At 35.4% G+C, this 18,461-nt stretch overlaps 1 protein-coding gene across 4 annotated transcripts in view; it reads right to left on the bottom strand.

Annotated features, from left to right (window-relative positions):
- The window catches only part of JMJD1C (jumonji domain containing 1C), a 369,469-nt gene that overhangs the window by 87,355 nt on the left and 263,653 nt on the right, over positions 1-18,461 (bottom strand). For 2 of the 4 annotated variants that reach the window (XM_055274441.2, XM_063637907.1), the window contains exon 3: positions 12,828-12,941. The gene's annotated coding sequence lies outside the window, so the exon portion shown is untranslated. Of the gene's footprint in view, positions 1-12,827; positions 12,942-16,836; positions 18,240-18,461 lie in introns of those variants that run through there. The other 2 variants (XM_063637905.1, XM_063637908.1) reach the window with 2 other exon arrangements.

Raw genomic sequence — 18,461 nt, forward strand, 5'->3', positions numbered from 1 at the left:
AAAAAAAAAATACAAGGGAAAATCTTCATGACACTGGATTTGGCAGTAATTTCTTAGATATAACACCAAAAGCACAGACAACCAAGATAGATAAATTAGACTTGACATAAAAAACATTTGTATGTTAAAGAACACTATGAAAAGAGAGACAAGGACCACCCACAGAATGGGAGAAAATACTTCCAAAGCATATTCCTGATAAGAGATTGAAATCCAGAATATATACAGAACTCCAACTCACCAAAAAAAAACAAAACAAAACAAAACAAAACAAAACAAAAAACCAACCAAATGATAAAATGGGAAAAGGACTTGAATGGATATTTCTCCAAAGATACACTTATAACCAAAAAGCCCATAAAATGATGCTCAACATTACTAATCATTAGGGAAATGCAAATCAAAACCACAAAGAGATACCACTTTACGCCCATTAGCATGGCTATTATCAAGAAAATGAGAAATAACAAGTATTGGTGCAGCCGTGGAAGAAACTGGAATCACTGTGTGGTGTTGGTGGGAACAAAAGATGGTTTTCCACTGTGGAAAAGTTTGGCTGTTCCTCAAAAAACTGAACATGGAATTACTGTATGACCCAGCAATCTACTCCTAGGTATGTAACCAAAACAACATTAAGGAAGAACTCAGATATTTGTACACCGCTGTTTATAGCAGCATTATTCACACAATAGTCAAAGGTTGGAAAGAACCCAAATATCCATCGACAGAGGAATGGATTAAAAAATGGGGTTTATACATACAATGGAATATTATTCTGTCATAAAAAAATAAATTCTAACACATGCTACAACATGGATGAAACCTGAAGACATGGTGAGACAAGCCAGTTACAAAAGCATGAACATTACATGATTCCACTTATGTGTGGTACCTAAAATATGCAAATTCATAGACAAAGTAAAACAGAAGGCTTAACAGGGGTTAAGGGAAGGCAGAATTGGGAAGTGAGAAGTTACTGTTTCATGAATACAGAGTTTCTGTTTGGGATGATGAAAAAGTTCTGGAAATGGATAGTGGTAATCATCGCACAATATTGTGAATGCACTTAATGCCACTGAATTGTAAACTTATATGGTTAAAATTTTAATTTTCACTGTTGGTTTCTTTTCAACAAATGCTCATTATTCCTCTGCTCAATGAGGGTGAGACCAGTCAATGGCTGATCCAACTAAATATGGTTAAAAAGTTCCCCTACGTAGTCACCACTCCAACTTTCCAGGAAGATGGTATGGTTAGGGTTTATGTAAATAACCCATTCAACAGGCATTTTGCTTATTCCCTTGACTTCATGTATTTAACCAACCTTGATGTCCTAGTGGCTTAGCTAATTTATATTCATCCTGATGTAACTCAGGGGTCACCTACTCTAATTCTAACAATACCTCCACATCCCTCCTACAACCAGAATGAATTCCTCAGTCCTCCCTGGTCTCTGCTACTTACTACATTTTGCTTATATTTATATTTGTTTTTCTATGTGTGTTTCCCCCATTAGATTCTAGGTTCTTTGAAGGTATTTGTAGTTCTGAATATAACACAGCTGGCCCTTAAATATATGAATTAATGGCCCTCAATCCAGATTATTTAATGACTAAGGACCAGTACTGTTTTGTTTTTAGTCTGAAGCCTAGAAAGACTTGAATTTTAGACAACTGTTTTGGCAAGAGACTGACAAGGGCTTCATTTTAAAGTCTTTTATTTTTGAATTTTAGCTTTGAGCAAGTCTAGGTATTCAGAATACCCATATGCACAACCAAACAAACAAACAAACAAAAAACAACAAAACAAAAACTAGACAGCTGAAAAAAAAAAGAGACTAGAAAACATCTTAACATGGATTATCTGCCGAGGGAACAAATGAATCTGAAAATAATGCACAGATTTGGAGTGTAGCTTGATGCCAGTGTACGCAAAATCTAGGGGAAATTGTACAGGCAATAAAATTCAGGAAAAACTTAGTCTTTTATTTAGGAAAGATATTAACTGTAAGAAAAATAAAGTGCCACACAAAAGAGAATGATATGTAAATAGGAGACACTTCCCACTGGATGGCTCACAATGGCAGGCAGTGTAACAGAAATAATATCTTATAATCTAAAATTTTGAGTTCGGGTTCTTTTTTTTTTTTTTTTTTTTTGAGACAAGAGTCTCACTTTGTCACCCAGGCTAGATTGCAATGGCAGGATCTCAGCTCATTGCAGCCTTGACCTCCCGGGCTCAAGCAATCCTCCCATCCCCGCCTCCCAAGTAGTTGGGACTACAGGTGCCCAGCAAAAGTTTTTTTTGTTGGTTTTGTTTTTGGTACTGGTAGAGATGGAGTTTTGTCATGCTGCTCAGGCTGGTCTCGAGCTCCTGAGCTCAAGTGATCTGCCCGCCTGAGCCTCCCAAAGTGCTGAGATTACAGGTGTGTGCCACTATGCTGCAGAGCTCCCCCTTTTTTCATGAGATAGGGTCTCCCTCTGTCACCCAGGCTCAAGTGCAGTGGCGAGATCACGGCTCACTGTAGCCTCAACCTCTTGGGCTCAAGCGATCCTCCTGCCTTAGCCTCCCCAGTAGCTGGGACTATACACGTGTACCACCATGCCCAGCTAATTTTATTTTTTTGTAGACAGGGGTTCTCCCATGTTATCCAGTCTCAAATTCCTGGGCTCAAGCAATCCTCCCACCTCAGCCTCCAAAGTGCTAGGATTACAGTTGTGAGCCACCATACCCAACCCAGGTTCTTTTTTGACTATCACAAGCTGTGTGAACCTAGATGCCAAGTCACAGCTGAGCTAAACCTCACTTTCTCTGCCTACCATAAAAAATTACTACCATATATTTTCTTCCTTACATTTATTTATTTTCAACGTTTCATTCCCCTATGTCATCTATCTGTAATTTTAGTAGAAAACATATATATTAGATCTAAAAGGTCTTGTAAAGGAGCGGGGACAGGTAGGTGAATTGATACTGACACACGTAAGTCAAATGAAAACTAGTGTTATGAGAAGCAATACCTATGAGTTAGTAGAATAAACCCGTCAAAAAAAGGAGATTCTGGGGAGGGGAGAAAAGGGAATATATGACTTGAATTCTTGACTTTCTAGTTCCCAATTCCAGTCTGAGTAAAGTTCAGCTGTACTTTCCTGAAGTGGATGTACCATGACATTGCCTACTGTATCATCACAATATTCACACCCTTTTAAAATTTAATCTACTTTACGTCGTTTCTATTTTTGCTTCCTTCTCATCTGTAAGTTAGACTTCTCAAAGAGTTGTGTCGATTAATAAATTAATATAAAGCATTACACAAAATAAGAGAATACAATCTATTTTCCTCATAAAGCTAACATTGGAAATAATGCGCATGAAAATATTTTGGGAATGATCAAATTCCTAAAATTAAATTCTAATTCTAGTAAAATATTACTATCATATTGAGGAATAAAACTCTAATTCTGAGATTTTAAATAATATGACCATGCTTCAGTAAGATTATGCAATTAAGAAAAAGAATAAATCAATCCTATGATCTTATTTTGATTGGAAGAAAGAAACCAGAAAATCTTTCTCAATGGTAACTAGTGATGGCTTAGAGTCTACAAGCATAATTTCACATACTTTAAATTCATAGCAGCAGCTATGAAAATTTAAAAGGAGACTGGCAGATTTTTCAGCATATGATCATAGCAGATTTGGGACCAGGAAAGAACTACTGCAGTGACTTATAAATGTTTTTAATCTGAATATTGCAGAATAGCTCACACTTGGGCCAAATTTCAGTCAAAATAACATGTTCCCAAACTCCAAGGATACATTTTCAACACATCAAGTTTTGCAACCAATTTTTACAAATGAAGAGCTCCTTTTTTAAATAGCAACAGATATGTACTGGGGTAATTTATGGGACCTTAATAAGCATGTTTCATTACTATTTTTGAAATTATAGCTATATAAAATCATATAGGTAGGTAATGGAATATTTAAATAGAATACAGAGCAAAATTACTGAATATTAAAACATGATATAGCAACTTTATATTAAAAATAATTTTTAAAAAACAAGGAAGTATACTGACTCTGCTTTAGCTGCTGGTTCCTCTTTTCTTGTTGTCCATCCTACTATCGAGGCTTCAGCTTAGCTCTACTATTGCAAGCTGTCACTTTTGACTTGAAATGGAATAAAGCCAAATATTACAAAATAGCTGTTTCCTGTTCTGGCCTCATCTCCTAGACCACCCCCAGACTATGCCCGCCCATGGATGCTCATCCTACCAAGCCAATAATCTACCAGTAGTAAGTTCATAGTTATGTATTTTTAATCCTTTTGTCACAGTGTATATACAATTGTTCTCATTTTACTGATATCATGTCAACAAGGCACCTCTAAATTTTAATCACATGTTAAAATGAAGGCAAAGTGAAATGGAAAAGGGAGATGCATATGAAAACTCAGGGAGTAACTGGGAATGTGTTCGACGCCTGTCAAAATATAATCCAGAAACAGATACAGAAAAAGAGTAGCTAGGTGCAGTGGCTCACACCTGTAATCTGAACATGTTGGGAGGCTGAGGTGGGAGGATTACTTGAGGTTAGGAGTTCAAGACCATCCTGGCCAACACTGGTGAAACCCTGTCTCTACTAAAAATACAGAAAATAAGCTGGGCGTGGTGGCTCGCACCTGTAGTCCCAGCTATTGAGGAGGCTGATGTGGGAGAATCACTTGAACCAGGGAGGCGGAAGTTGCAGTGAGCTCACATCACTCTAGCCTGGGTAACAGAGTGAGACTTCATCTCAAAAAAAAAAAAAGAAAGAAAAGAAAAGAAAAGAAAAAAGGAAAAAGAAAAAGAGAATAGAAAGTGCTGAGTAAGTACTATTAATCCAAATGATCCTGGTTTCCCAATTCTGCAGAACATTTGATTTGCATCTGGCACTCTAACTGAAAAGTTCTTTTAAGATAAACCTAGCTTTAGTTGAATGCCTCTTATCCTAAACACTAAAATAATTAGGGCTTGATTGGTTTAATGTTGACCAGAAAAGGCTGTTTTTTCACCTTTAACAAGTTCACAGAGCTAGTGTACTCACTGCTACAAAGGTTATTTAGTCTAACTCTTTAATTATTAGGGGACTTCCAGACCTTAGTATTATAGCTACAAAGTGTCTTCCCAGAGCCAAACAAAGAAAAATAATTTTGTACCTTATTGAATATCACTTCTACTTTCTGAGAGAAAAATAACTATCAGCAACAAGTAGAGTACATGACTTTCCCTATGGAAAAAAGGTAAGAGTGTGCTGGAAAGGATAATACCACAATACAGTTTTGTAGTCATCTTTCCAATACCATTTTCTTAAAATAATAGTTTAAGAAGTCACAATGAAATCTTACCTACTTATTCTCCATAAAAAGTGGGAGAAGAAAAAAACACTACTACAAAAACGTGTTCTATTATACACTGTCTATGGGTTATATTGAGAGTTGAAAAAGTTTGTTTAGTACCAGCTGGAGAAAAAAAATGCTAACAGTTCTAGGGAAGACTAGTAAGAAAGATTGTTAAAAGTAAGCAGCAGATGGTGGCAGAGAAATAGTCAATGAGTGTGTGAATGGTAGGAAGAGAAAGGAGTTTCAAATATCCACCAAAAAGGTTTAAGATACCATTTATGAAAAGGGAAATTTACAATATGTCTCTTATCGAGCAGTTTCTGTACTATAAACTCTTTAATGTATCATTTCATTTAATCTTCCCAACAACCCTGAGGTAGACAGTATTTACAGTTGAGGAAACCATTTATTCAGAGCAGTTGAGACTTTCCCAATGTGAAATAGCTAGCGAACGGCAAAGGTAAGATTTGAAACTAAGTTTGCTTGAATTGATGTCAAAATTCATGCTCTTAACCATTATGCTATAATGAATCTCTAAAAGGATCTAGTGAAGACCCAATCAATTAGCTGCTTTTGATATTTACAATAACCAACATGCCATTGTTACACAGATAATTGTTACTCTCCCGAGAACTGTGCTTAGTGATCTTTTCCTCTTTTATCTGACCCCACACCATGTGTATCCAGCATTAATTCTATTCATAAACTCTCTTCTTTAGCTAGGCTGACATTCTACTGTCCCCTAAAATACCTCCTCATCACCGATTATGCTGTTCCTCCTGGCAAATGTCTGGATTACCATTATCACCGCCGCCACCAACCACCCCACCAGCCCCACCTCATCCTTTCACTTCCATCTCCCTTAAAGTGAAACTCATTAAGTTTTATCTTTTTCATGAGACTTCTTTAACCACTTCAGTCTTTATTGACTTCTCCTATCTTTGTATTTCTCAAGTTTTTACTTCAGGCTTCTTAAATCCAGTCTACTTCAAGAAAGTCATTTTTTATGTCAGTTCTTATCACAGATTATAAACTTCTTGAAAATAAAATAAAGATCATTACTTACAAGACTTTTATCAACTTTAAAAAATCATTAAACAACTAGCAGGGAGCCGTGAAATTGGTAAAAAGTAATGCTAGGGCAGTGACATGATACCACGAAAATGACAAATCTGAAAGGAACTGTAGGACAAAAATAATTATGGAAGTATACTAATAAATACTGTACCAGGTCAAATTCCCATTCACACTATAGAAATGTTACATTTTTAAAATAATCTAAAGTGATCTGTCTGTACTATAAGCTGAAGTGAAGGTAAAGCTTGAAAAAGCAAGTCCCTTCTCCACCATACAAAGCACTGTAACAGGAAGTTCTGTTTACTTCTTTCTGTAAACTATTAGCAGTATCATATTACCCTGAGAAATAAATCTGCTTATAAACAAACCTCTATCAACAAGATTTCAAACTTTGTCAGTGGACCACTTATGTCAAATATTTAATTCAATAAAGTACAACATTTGTCTAGTAACGTCCAAACAACTGGTTAAATTGTTCACGTTGGCTGACTAATGGCTAAAATTTCACCTTATTTGCATTATTCCATCCTGGTTGTGAAGCAATTCCAAATGCCATAGGACAATAACACAAATTTAGAAGAAAAAAAAAATACATGTCTCCGGTACACACTACTCCCTAAACTACTGCTAACTTACCCTAAGCAACTGTTTGAGCTATTTTTAGTAAAACAGATGTGTTGAGCAACAATTACCTTAGGGATACTCAGAAACCACAGCCAATAAATTTATATGATTAATGATGAAAGAAATATGGGTTAAAATGGATTCAAACTGGAAAAACTATCATTGAAAGACTACAGAAATAAACAATCTGGCACAGTCCAGACACATTCATTTACTAGACAATGTGTGACTCTTCTCTGGTTAAGTCTTTAAGCAATCTTTAGTCCAGGTACTAAGAAAATACTCAGGTTTGTTCTACCCATTTCCTTCAACCAGCAATTCAAAGCACAACAGTACTGTATTTAGTATTTAGTAAAGTACTATAGTTCAATGTCTATACTCTACAATGATAGAACTGTAGTATTAATAGTCTTATCTCTAAACTTTATCAGCTCATTATAATACAGAACTTTTTTTTTTTTTTTTTTTTTTTTGAGACAGAGTTTCGCTCTTACTGCCCAGGCTGGAGTGCAATGGTGTGATCTCGGCTCACTGCAATCTCTGCCTCCTGGGTTCAAGTGATTCTCTTGCCTCAGCCTCCAGAGTAGCTGGGATACAGAACTTCTAATGGAATCATTCCTTCAGTTCTAGGATTTATGATTCTACCTTATTTTAGGGAAAACACCTCATTACTACAATGAATTTTAATATACTGTAAGGTAAACATGCAGTATAATTTTGGACAAGCACATTCTGTATCAAATCTCTAACGGTTTTAACTAGTGACCTTTGTTTTATTTCTTTATTACATTTAAAAGCAAAGAGGAATGTGATGCCTAAAAATACTGGACTAACAAGCCAGACTAAGCCAGGTTAGTTGGTATGAATCATGTACAACTTTCAGGTAAGAAATAATGTCTTCCACATCCTCTATGAAGCAACCCCAACCTGAAAACTGTAGGTGTGTGCACACCCAGTAGCCAAAATCCACGATAAAATGATTTCAAAATCATGCTAAAAGTTAAATATTTCATTTCATTATCAAAATTTTTATGTGAATGTGATCAAAACTGTTATCAACATTTAATGGAAAGTTTTTTTTGAACTTCTATAATCATACTCCAAAGTAAAGAAACAATACCACAACGATTATAGTAACAACAAAAAAAAACTATTTTTTTTTTTTTTTTGAGATGTAGTCACGCTCTGTTGCCCAGGCTAGAGTGCAGTGGCACGGTCTCAGCTCACTGCAACCTCTGCCTCCCAGGTTCAAGCGATTCTCCTGCTTCAGCCTCCCAAGTAGCTGAGATTACAGGCGCCCGCCATCACGCCCGGTTAATTTCTTTCTGTATTTTTAGTAGAGACTGGGTTTCACCATGTTGGCCAGGGTGGTCTCCAACTCCTGACCTCGTGATCTGCCCACCTCAGCTTCTCAAAGTGCTGGGATTACAGGCATGAGCCACCATGCCTGGCGTAACAAAAAACTATTTTTTTTTTTTTTTTTTTTTTTTGAGACGGAGTCTCGCTCTGTCGCCCAGGCTGGAGTGCAGTGGCGCCATCTCGGCTCACTGCAAGCTCTGCCTCCCGGGTTCACGCCATTCTCCTGCCTCAGCCTCTCCGAGTAGCTGGGACTACAGGCGCCCGCCACCACGCCCGGCTAGTTTTTTGTATTTTTAGTAGAGACAGGGTTTCACTGTGGTCTCGAACTCCTGACCTCGTGATCCGCCCGCCTCGGCCTCCCAGAGTGCTGGGATTACAAGCGTGAGCCACCGCGCCCGGCCACAAAAAACTATTAAAAGTACCTTTAAGAAGCAATAATTTATTTTCTCCTCCTTCTTCCCAGCTAGCTAAAAAACACAGTAGAATCTGCAGATTTCCCCACTACTTCCTCTCCCTTTTCCCTTCCCCCCTACTTCAAAGAAAGTTAAGTGTAGCCAGGCATGATCAGGAAACCTAAAAGGAGGAAGTAGAAACTTATTTGTGTGCACAGGGAAGGAGAAAGACACTTAACAATATCAGGGCCTGTTGCTTCAGTGGCCTAATTAATATATATCCACTATACTCTCTGAAAATGTTGGTTCAATTTCTCCTTTTAGTCATGTTTCTTTCCAAAATACTAAAAACTATAATCTATAATGATTGCATCCTGGAATACCCAACTAAATGTCACCTAAAAAGCTGACCAGTACTGGGCACAGTGGCTCACGACTGTATTCTCAGTACTTTTGGAGGCCGAGGCGGGGTGGATCACCTGAGGTCAGGAATTCAAGACCAGCCTGGTCAACATGGTGAAAACCCATCTCTACTGAAAATACAAATATTAGCCGGGAGTGGTGGTGCACACCTGTAATCCCAGTTACTCAGGACGATGAGGCAGGAAGAATCTCTTGAAACCGGGAGGCGGAGGCTGCGGTGAGCTGAGATTGTGCCACAGCACTCCAGCCTGAGCGACAGAAAAAAAAAAAAAAAGAAGAAGAAGAAAGAAGAAGAAGGAAGAAGGAAGAAGGAAGAAGGAAGAAGAAGAAGAAGAAGAAGAAGAAGAAGAAGAAGAAGAAGAAGAAGAAGAGGAGGAAGAAGAAGATGGAGGAGGGGGAGGAGGAGGAGGAAGAAGGAAGAAGGAAGAAGGAAGAAGGAAGAAGGAAGAAAGAAGAAAGAAAAAAGAAGGAAGAAGGAAGAAGAAGGAAGACGAAGGAAGAAGAAAGAAGAAACAAGAAGAAGAAGAAAAAAAAAAGCCGACCAGGTTAACTAACTTAATACTTGCTATCTGATATTCAATATATTCAAATCATTCAGAGAAAAGAGTGGGCTTCAAACCAATGACTTAAAAGTGAAAGGACTTGTATTAATCCTGACTCATCTGTTTCCTAACCACTACCTTAGTTTATCATTCTGATTTAATGAAGAATAAGGCTGTGCAACTTGTAAAGGGAACTAAAGAAAAACATACTGCTACTGAATAAAATGCTGAGAAATCAAGGAGAAAGGTGGTAGACTGGGAATTCCCACTGAAAATATTTAATTAGATTCACGGCAAAGCATGATTTGTGGAAATTTTAAAAACTTACATGTACCTACCACTCTAGACTAAAAAATAATATGCACAAAGGCCATTTCCAAAGAGAATTTTCCCCCATCTACTTAAAAAGTTTATAAAGGATAATTAGCATCCATATTAAGAAATTGCCTCATGAAATTCTAAACAGTGAGAAAGAAATGAGCTCAATTAAAAAGCTTATTCAAGTGTACCCAAACTCCCTTTGACTTACAGAGGGTTACCCTAAGGTTGAGATAGGTCAAGGCACTATTTACAAAATTTATGCCAGTAACAGCTGCCATTTTAAGAAGCTAAGGAATTTAATGTACTGCTTGGACAACTGGTTAGAAAATAATCAATCTGGTATAAAGCCATTCTAATTACACGAACTCTAAATTTTTTTTTGTCTTTCTAGAACATTTCTGTATTTCACAAGATTTATTTAAATAAATAAATTTAACCATCTTAGGTGTCTGTAGTAAACTTTCATTCAAAATAAGATAAATGTCTATCATTTACACATGGGAGAAAATATTTTTATATTTATAACCTGATCTTATTAAAAAACCCTAACTATAAAAAATGCGCATAGAAAAGCTCTGCTATAAACCAGCACTTAGTCTAAAATTCGTAAGAAATTCTAAAACTAAGGTATGCTAGATCCTAAATCAAGTGCTCTCATGTTAATTCCTTCTGATTTCTTTGAACTCAGAATTCACATTTTTCAGAAACACAATGGTTAAAATGTCAAGTCGATCACCTCACTTCTGGAAGATATGGCATCCTTCTAGGCCAGAGGGTGACTTAGTGTATATACTAGCAGAGCAGATTAAATAGCTTACTAACAGAGACAAACATACAATTCAACAAACCATGTAAGACTTTAGCTCTTATACCTCTGAAACTGTTTTAAAAAAAGTTAGGGTACCCCCCCACTCTACCCCTAGCATATTCTTTCAATCATTGTAATTTTCAAAAACGTGTCGAGTTTTAGGCCACCTGGCAAGAGTTTATTTTTAAAAGTAATTTCTACATAACGATTTCACTTCTCTAAACCAAATCCAAGCTGAAACTTGGTTCCAAAAGTGCTAATAATACAACCACAGAATTAAAACACTAAGATTTGGAAGGTTCCTTTGATTTCACCTAGATTCACCTACTCTAACTCCCTCTAACTGACTGGGGGAAATGAAATGATAAGGTCTGTAGTAAATGAAATGGTATTCACACTTAACAAAATAAAACCCCAGGGAAAAGCTCCAACACCTCCACTATTAAACTGGGATTTGCTATGAAATAAATACTGTAAACAAAGAACAAAACCTAACAATACAAAAAAAAACTAGGTCCTTTGAAGAAACAAGAAAAATCAAGTGGAAAGACAAGAGTATATCTATATAGACTTCAAAACATGAAATAATGTTTACACTAAATGAACTATCTCATTTTGGTGGACCTAATAGAACTATTCTAATTCCCTAAGTATTACAAATCCATGCACAACAAATCACTGCTCATTAACACAAGCTCTTGTTCTCTCCAATGGAAATAATAGCTCTACATTTTATTTTTGAAAAACAGTAACAAGTCTGAAATAAAACAGTATTAACTTTTTACTCCATTAGAAAAAATTTAAACTGGTTCACTCATCCTTTCTTTCCATGCAATTACTGTATTATTTTAAAACATCTGAGTAAAAAGAAATCTATAATATATACATTTAATTCAACCTAAAATCTGAATATACAAATGAAGGCCGGGTGTGGTGGCTCACGCTTGTAATCCCAGCACTTTGGGAGGCCAAGGCGAGCAGACCACTTGAGGTCAGGAGTTCGAGACCAGTCTGGCCAACAGTGTGAAACCCTGTCTCTCTTAAAAACACAAAAATTAGCTGGGCGTGGTGGTGTGTGCCTGTCATCCCAGCTGCTCTGGAGGCTGAGGCAGGAGCACTGCTTGAACCCAGGAGGTGGAGGTTGCAGTGAACCAAGAACGCGCCACTGCATTCCAGCCTGGGTGAAAGAGTGAGACTCCATCTCGGAAAAAAAAATATATATAGATACACACACACACACACACACACACACACACACACACACAAACTTTTGTGAGCTTTACTTATACCTGAAAAAATTAACTGGTAATTTCAACAATCTTAAAAATATTTAGCTTAATACTTTTGATGAGTTTCTTCACATAATTAAAATCTAAGTCAACTGGAAAATGTTTTCCTAATTAAATGTATTTAAATCGCAATAATGGAAAACTGAAATTTATAAATAAAATCATTCAATTATTGACAATCTAAAAAAATTTCCCCTTAAAAAAAGAACTATTATGCTAAACTGATAGGTATACATAAACACTAATCTCATTTAATTATACTAATTTACCCAATTCTTAACCTTTAGCGTTGAAGACAATTTATACTAATATTTAACCAATTATTTTCTAATAATGATTATTTAGAATGTCAGATACTTTATTTTGTTTATTCTGTAATCCTTGCAACAGAACACTGCCTGGCTCATAGTAGATTCTCAGTATATATTGTTAATTGAATAAATAAATCATTTATCCTATAAGCAAAATCGACTGACCACATTCATTGGGTTCTTTGCACAACTAGAAGTTAGATGAAATGATATTTAAAGAACATTGTTTAAAGAATGTCTGAATATCAATAAAGTTTAATTAACCGTTAATTTTAAAAAGTAATCTAAAATTTCTTACCTGGTAGGGCTGAAAGGCACTATCTTCAGTTAAAAAATCCAGTTGCTTATCTACAAGGAATTCTACTGCAGTGACTGAACTGGGTATACTTCTTTCAACCAGAGGTTTGAAAGTCTGCCAAGAAAAAAAAATTTCTAATGATAATTTTCTGGGTAGTATCCTGAAATTACGAAGGAACACACATCAATACAATGTATCAATGTCATTAACACTACAGAGTCTCAGGATGCCTAATATTAATTTTCATATTATAAACTAATGCTTTTATCTATACCATAAAGTATTTGTGTTTATTTAAAAGGAACAAACTAGATCTACATGTGATAAGGACATATTTGAGTATACTAAGTCCCAACTGTTTACTTTTAACAAGGGATGTAATAAAACATGCATGTGTGTAAAAATGTCTGCTTAAAAAGAGAAATTGCTTTTGAAACAGTAAACTGGGTTGGAGAGCATATTTACCCCCGCCTTTTTTAACTGTATTATTTCTTATTAAAGAGAGTAGTTATTATTTCAATGTACACTTTTTGTCTAGCTCATTCATATTAAGCAGGATTTTAAATGATCAGGAAGTATCTGGTCTTTCAACTCCACCCCTTGCACTCCCACCCCCGCCCCTGCACCAAGCACAGACACAAATCCTGCAGCTTTAGTGAGAGAAGCATGGAGGAAGGGAGTAGAGAAAGAGTCGGTAAGAAGTACTACACAAAACTCTACTTTGCAGTCAAGTCCAAATCTCCACTACTTCTTTTAAAAAAAGTCAATCCAAGGTCATTTGATTCCTTTAAGAAGATACCTTTAACATATGAGATTTAACTCGTATCTTGGGTAGGGGTGACAGGGACAGAGCCAGGGGAGGAAGAGGAAGGAAACAGGGATACAATGTATAAATTTCTTTATGACTATCACACTCACTTTCAAAGTAGATGAAGATTAAATAAAATACAAGTGTCTTATATTCATGGTACTGTTCTAAAAACTTGAAAATGAAAACAAAATTCCACCATTTTAAAAACACGGCTGCTTTACTATAAAAAATTTTTTTAACTGGAAAAAAGTTCGGAAAACGGAATTAATAATCAACTCAGTTTCTAAGTTACCTATATCACATGGAGAAATCTTTCTGGCTACGGGGTAATTTGTGTTAATATTTCCACACAAAACAAAGCTTTTGGCATAGACAGTACAAATTACCAGGCATTTCAAAATCAGTTTCCCCTTTCTCTTATTCTGTCTTTAAAAATATGTAACATCTTGTTAATAACAATAAACATACTCCAGGGAAAAACTTCAAGATGTTTGGTTTGGAGTGGCTTTTAAGGAGTTAATTTCTACATTTAAGAAATTCCTAAGAGGAATTTCAGGTTGACTCACTGCAATATGTAACAATGTTTCAAAGTTAAAAATTTAATATTAAATTTAAGCAAGTCTTATTTCTACACTATCTACATCATGAAGTTACAAATAATATTTTCTCTTAATTAAAAAACAGGAAAAAATTCTCGTACATTCTCACTTATTTTCAATATTTAAGATTAGAAAATCTAGTCACAGTAACATCCTCTCTCCCATATCCTAGGCTAACCTTTTAAGCACTGTATTATTTATCAAAATTATTTTTATTTGGGTGAGAAATCACATTTTCAAAATAGAAAATCCTCACACTATTTAGCTGTTTCCTTCTACTGTTATCATTTAACACTTTTCAATTACATAAAATCCTATAGGATTTCATAAAATCCTATTTATTATTTTACTTAACAAGTGACAAAAAGTTTGTAAGAAATTCAAGAGCATTCATTTTATTTAGGCTTTCAAAGTGTCCACCACTACGTGACCAACTGACATGAAATATGTAACATAAACAGGGATATTCAGCTGATCCCTACTGTAAAAATGTTTTTTCATATTATATCTCTGTCAGTTTAGTTTTTAAGTAAACTACAAAACACTGGCATCTTCTCAAGAGGACTTTTAATCCTTGAACATTATCAAATGATCTATTTCTTTTCAAACAGTACCATGTCAGGTCAACCCATGAAGGTTCACAAAAAGGTCCACAAAAGGTATTATCTAAGTGGCTAAAGATACAATTCAATTAAGTAGGATTTGAAAAAGAAGTAAAGTTCTCCTTCTGGAGTGCCTCTTTCTTACGCAAATAATACAGGTGGCTTGCATTTCCTATGAGACCTAGTCATTTTATAATATGAAAAACATTCTTCTGAAGAGAGCTCTTCTTTTCAAGGTAGGTCAGAGTTCTAAGGGTAAATTTCAACAAGGCGACCTATGATTTAAATTACTCTAAGTTAATTTGAAAAGATTTCTAAGCTAAAAAAAATTCTCACATTTTAAGATGTCTCACTGAAAGCCAAGTAAAATTTGGCTACCAGAAATGTAAGAAAACTAGCTGACAATGATCAAATCTGAATACTCTTACAAGGACATGAGTACTTATAATCATTTACAAGTGGAAGTCCAAAGTATATCATGCTTCTTAAATAGCAAATAAAAAGTGCTGATGGATACTTTTATAGTATTTGTTAAAAGAAATGTTTCAATATTTATAATGAGCAACAGTGAGTATGTGTGACTGCTCTACTTTAAGGAAAAATGAAAGGCAAACAACATATGAAGTGATATTAAAATACACCCCGGTTTTTTTAACTGGCAAAACAACCATGTAAGTATTGTTAATTTTTGTATTAGTATAGTATATTTCAAAGTAACATTAAAAGTTTAAAAATAATAAAAGACATATTTAAATAAAAACAAATGGGTCCCACAGCTGGTATGATGAATTTGTAGTAAATAGTCCATGGGTCTAGGTACACTGGAATGTAAAGAAACTAGAACTCATGCATAACTAATTCAACACTCTAAAGATATATCATTCTATGAGTAACTTCCACAGCCTAAAGGGAAGCAATGAGCTAACATCTGATGAAAGTCACAGTAGAATATGGCCCTAATCACAAAAGTCTATTATTCAAATGCTCTAAAAAGCCTTTGAAAACCAAAATGAAAATTACTAACACTAAATGTTCAGTTGAAAAAAAAATGCTTTTTCAATTTTATTAATGGAGTGAGTGTTTTTTAAGGTCATTTATCACTGTTAAACATACTTTAAAAATAGTCTACGGCCAAAATAAATATAGTTGAGAGCCTGCATTTCTAGTAGGGCCTACCAAACTATAGGAAGAATGCTTAGAACAACTGTATCCTGTTTGGGGCTCCATGCTGCACCACATTCCATTCACATGAGGAAGAGGCGAACAGATGAGCCCTCCTCGAAAAACATTTTTAAAATAAATCAGCTACAGCTCTTAAACACAACTCAGCTGCTCAAACAAACGATGTTAAAGCTCACCATTTCACATTTAACAGGAAATTTAAGAAGCTTATGTCTGCAGTCTTAGTTTCTAACAATCTCCGGTTAACAGTTAACAATCCCAAGTTAAAAAAAAAAAACAGGCTTATTAACTGCAAAAATACTAATATAAATCTCACCAAAGGTAAATACTAAAGCAGAAAACAACCTAAGCAACATTTTAGAAGTTAAGATTTAGTCTACCAAAAAAAAAAAAAAAAAAAAAGGACTGGAGTGACTTGAAAGAACAAAGTCCACATTCCCACCCAAGCAGGTCTATTGAAAAACACGATACTGTTAGAAAACAAGTTGGGGGTGGGGAAGGGAATAACCAAAAAAAACCTTACAAAACAAATACCCCCCCTTCCCTTGAAACACTAGTCTGAAAACCCTAATTTGAAGCACTTCTGCCATAATACTTTAAACAATTAAACTCTAGTTTTTTAATTAACATTTACAGTTATTAAATTACTACGAACACAATAAACCTTTTTAAACAAATGAAAGTTAAAAATTCTTAAAACTAAAAACATTGAGGCCAGATCTTTTATAAAAGGCAGTGACCTTAATTTCTCAGGCTGAGAAGAAAAACCAAATGTAAATTAAGACAAAAGAAAAAGGAAGCAGAAAAATACAAACCGTACTTTGTTCTTGAGAATTTTAAAGTATCTTTAAATCTCAGAAATCCACAACAAGGCTTTAAAGGTCAGTAAGTATTTGCTGAAATTTCCATTGTGTTCTGGAAGAGTATCTAGTGTAAATACTTCTTTAGTCTTCAAAAATCACAGGCAAATGGCTCTCAAACCAAGCATTTCTGAGCTCACTTGCAGCGGCGTCATTGTATAGGAAGAAAAGCCAAGACCACAGAACGAAGCAGGAGCTGTAACCTAACAAGTCTCCGACGAGCAAATGACGATTTTCTGTCTGCTCTGGCTCAGCCCCGGCAGTGATGAGGATTACAACTCGCTCTTTGTCATCAGCACTGTGGTGTTAACGACTAAGAAATCCTGCAGCTGAAGCACTACTGCATCCTCCGATCTGGGTCAGGATAATTTCTCTCGAGGTCGCTTACATAACCAGTAAGATACTCCAAATAAAGAGAACAGCCATCCATCAGCTGGAGAAAGCCTTTCCCACTGTACTCTGTCTGCGTGGAAACACAGTGCAGTAGCTTCCAACAGTGCAGACACCCAAATGAGAACGAGTACTTGGCTTAGGGCACACTGAGAGAAGGGAAGAGGCGGTGCTCTGTAAACTGTAACTAATCCCCCGTCACAGGTGCTGATGGAGTCACTTCCAGCACGAGTCACATTACTGGTGATTACTCATTTGGCTGCGGCCATAGAGACTGGCTCATAATTTTAACAACAGACAAAGACAGACTAGCGGCGAGACTGAAAGCTCAAGTTTACTGTCTCCTTCATAAAGCAAATGCAAATACTAAGTTTTTGCTTTCCAGATTTACCAAGGTGAGAAAGTGCAGAAAAGAAATAACATGTGACTATCTCTCAAGTTGGCAAAAATAAAGCATCAAATATACTTTGTATGTTTTTGGGCACGATTTATTAGTATAACCATTTTGCCTTAAAAATATTAAAAACTTCAAAATAAATCAATTTAAAATATTTTTAGACAATAATCTCAACAATTTCATAGGCATTTTACTAAAAAAAAAAACTGGTAATATTTATTTTGGTAGATTTGAAAATATTCCTCAATCATTTTCACTCATTACAAAAAACAATTTTACTTAGATAGTTCTAAGATACTTACAATTTGAAAGCATAAAATGTATTTCTCAGATGTGTTATATAATATGGTCTCTTAACATCTATCAAAATTCTAGAGTTCTGCTGTCTGATGTTGTCCAATATGGTAGTTACTAACCATATGTGGCAACTGAGCACCTGAAATGTAGTTAATCTGAGTTGAGATGTGTAATGTACAAAATACATACTGAATATAAAAAATAATTAAGATGTATCTCATGAATAATTTTATTTTGATATGCTAATATTTTGACATATTGGGTTAAATAAAATACTGTAAAATTAATATACCTATGTTAAAATTTTGATGTAAAGACTCAATTTAAAATCACACATGTAGCTCACATTTTATTTCTACTGGACATGAATACTCTAATAGTAAGTTCTCTATTTTTTGGAGGACGTAGCCTTGCTGTTACCCAGGCTGGAGCGCAGTGGCACGCTCTCAACTCACTGCAACCTCCGCCTCCTGGGTTCAAGCAATTCTCCTCCCTC

The sequence above is a fragment of the Symphalangus syndactylus genome, chromosome 4 (assembly GCF_028878055.3).
Source record: "Symphalangus syndactylus isolate Jambi chromosome 4, NHGRI_mSymSyn1-v2.1_pri, whole genome shotgun sequence".
Classification (NCBI taxonomy): domain Eukaryota; kingdom Metazoa; phylum Chordata; class Mammalia; order Primates; family Hylobatidae; genus Symphalangus; species Symphalangus syndactylus.